Source organism: Cajanus cajan, chromosome 3, assembly GCF_000230855.2.
Source record: "Cajanus cajan strain Asha chromosome 3, NIPB_CcT2T_4, whole genome shotgun sequence".
NCBI classification, from domain to species: domain Eukaryota; kingdom Viridiplantae; phylum Streptophyta; class Magnoliopsida; order Fabales; family Fabaceae; genus Cajanus; species Cajanus cajan.
This window is the reverse complement of record NC_138519.1, coordinates 14,100,827-14,103,617: the sequence shown is the minus strand read 5'-3', so window position 1 is coordinate 14,103,617 and position 2,791 is coordinate 14,100,827. Positions and strand designations below refer to the sequence as shown.

Sequence of the window (2,791 nt, the reverse complement as noted above, 5' to 3'; positions counted from 1 at the left end):
AAATATTAAGAAATGACTGAGTTATGTGAGTCTTAGGATAAGTCTCACGTTTTGTATGGGAAAAGTTACATTTGCGACTTGCAAGCCTTGCGAGGACCCTTAGATGATCAAATTAGGATTTGTGGTATTCATAGATAGAAATTGAAGATGATCAAGAGTAGATTGATTTTTGATTAATTATAATGAATGAGTACAAGTATATATATGTTGCTGTTGTAACAGACACTTGTTACTGTAACACCCCAGTTTTCCAAAATGGTTATTAATATTATATTTGATAGTTATCTTTTATTCCAAATGTAGCTAATTCACACTCCATTTATGCTTAATTATAGGCTTTAGAAACATATGTATATTGTTGGGCTTAATTAGATAGTTGTAAACTTTCTTTTTGTTAAAATCGTTTTCGCTGGGCTGACTGGCAAGCCTCGGTTTTTGGGGCATAACTCGGTCTGTGGTTGTCCAAATGATACAAACTTTATATCAATGGAAAGCTAAGATAAACTACTATAACTTTTATGAAGAAACCATTTTCAAATTCCTTCATCTACCATGTTGAATATTCTAAAAACCGCAACATATTTAACTCACGCTGGCAGCCTGACCCCTGTTCACTAAAACAGTCATATCTGGAGTTATAGATCTCCTTTTTCGGTGATTCCAAAACGATTGAAAAGATAACATCCTAAGATACAACTTTCATGAAGACCTCGTGACCAAATTCAGTCGTCTAGAAGGTCAAAATGGGAGTGCCAAAGGACGTGTCCACTAAACTCCACTAACCATCCACCATCACCACTAACTCCTCCACTACCACCACTAACTCATCCACTAAACCTAATTTCCTTATATTTTAATGTCTTTTGAAGGCTATAAATAGCCCCTCAATTCTTCATTTCAGAACCTCCCTAAAACACTTCTCATTTCTCTTCTCTTGTAATTTTTCTCTCTACGTTCTGCTTAGACTGAAGGAGCCTAGGGGAAGAAGTTCTGCTCTAAGTTTTAGCGAGATTCTGCCCAAATTTCTGTATATCCAGGTAAGGGGGGGAGTGGGAAACCTCGCTTGGGGGTGTGGGAGTAATCGTTAAATAGTTGTTTGTAGATTGGCTCCCGATCTTATGTCTGTTGTTTGTATGAAATATTGTTATTAATGTGCTTTGCTTTTTATATTACTTGATTTCTTGTCTGTAGTAAATAATAATTATACTATTTTTATAAAAGAAAAATAAATAAATTGTTTATTAATAAAGATATGGAAGGCTAAGCCTCCTATTAATTAATAAATATGTAATTGATGTTAAAAATGAATAAGTTTTAAAATAAAAATACCTATACGAACTTATGAAGATCTTATTATGACTTGAGTATATGAAGTATATATGAGACCTGTGCGGACCTATGAGGATATGACTGTATGAAATATGTACTCATGACTTGTGACCTATGATCCATGAATGGACCATTGAACTGTTGAACTATTGGACCGTTGGACTATTGGACTGATTGGACCATTGGACCGTTGGACTATTGGACTATTAAAGTTGGATTAATAAAATAAATCATAATTATGAAATATGAATCTTATATGTGTAATATGCTAAATGTTGAGTCTATGAATGTATGACATGCATCATATGCATATATTATTCCAGGTGTGCCGCTGAGGCCGCATACCAGTGATGCTAACAAGGTGTATGAACACCAGTGATAGGTGTGCCTTCGGGACACCAGTGATGTAACATGCTAACGAGGTGTATGAACACCAGTGATAGGTGTACCTTTGGGTCACCAGTGATAAATTCTGAAACTTCCGTATGGCGCCACATGCATGCATTTTGTGAGTCGAGTCAATAAAATCATTGCATGATTTATAAATGTACATATATATATATATATATGATATTGATTATATTTTATGTGTGTGTGCTATTTAACTTTTATTTCTATACCTGCAACTAAGTGAGAAGTTTCTCACTCCTCTTGTTATTCTTGTATATGTTTAAATTTATGTTGCAGGTAATCTTAATCATGAGGATGTTGGTAATGAAGTCTAGAGGCTTAAGTGGGCATGCTCTGATAGGATGTGACATCGGGCTTAGCTAGGCTTCTTTCTGGGATAATAATGTTTTATTTTCCTTCTTTTGAAATTTAAATATATTTGTATGATATAAAAAAAATTATAAATTGATTCCTAACTAGGAGGCACTGCCACCTTTACTGGGATTAATTTATAATCTTTGTTTTATTATGACTTCTTGAGTTTGGTATAAATGTTAATTACGAATGTGCATCTTCTACCTTATGATAATAGTTAATGCTTATTAAGTAATTATGTTGGGGTAGAGGGTGTCACATTTAGACTAAATATTAGAGTGATAATAAATATCATAAGGTAGAAGATGCACATTCGTAATTAACATTTATACCAAACTCAAGAAGTCATAATAAAACAAAGATTATAAATTAATCCCAGTAAAGGTGGCAGTGCCTCCTAGTTAGGAATCAATTTATAATTTTTTTTATATCATACAAATATATTTAAATTTCAAAAGAAGGAAAATAAAACATTATTATCCCAGAAAGAAGCCTAGCTAAGCCCGATGTCACATCCTATCAGAGCATGCCCACTTAAGCCTCTAGACTTCATTACCAACATCCTCATGATTAAGATTACCTGCAACATAAATTTAAACATATACAAGAATAACAAGAGGAGTGAGAAACTTCTCACTTAGTTGCAGGTATAGAAATAAAAGTTAAATAGCACACACACATACAATATAATCAATAT

At 33.3% G+C, this 2,791-nt stretch overlaps 1 long non-coding RNA gene across 1 annotated transcript; it reads left to right on the top strand.

Moving 5' to 3' along the window:
- Positions 1 to 272: 272 nt before the first annotated feature.
- LOC145955575 (uncharacterized) lies at positions 273 to 2,290 on the top strand. Its single transcript, XR_014432223.1, has 2 exons — positions 273 to 1,037; positions 2,017 to 2,290. It is a non-coding gene; the product is annotated as an uncharacterized LOC145955575 (long non-coding RNA).
- The last annotated feature ends 501 nt before the right edge of the window (positions 2,291 to 2,791 follow it).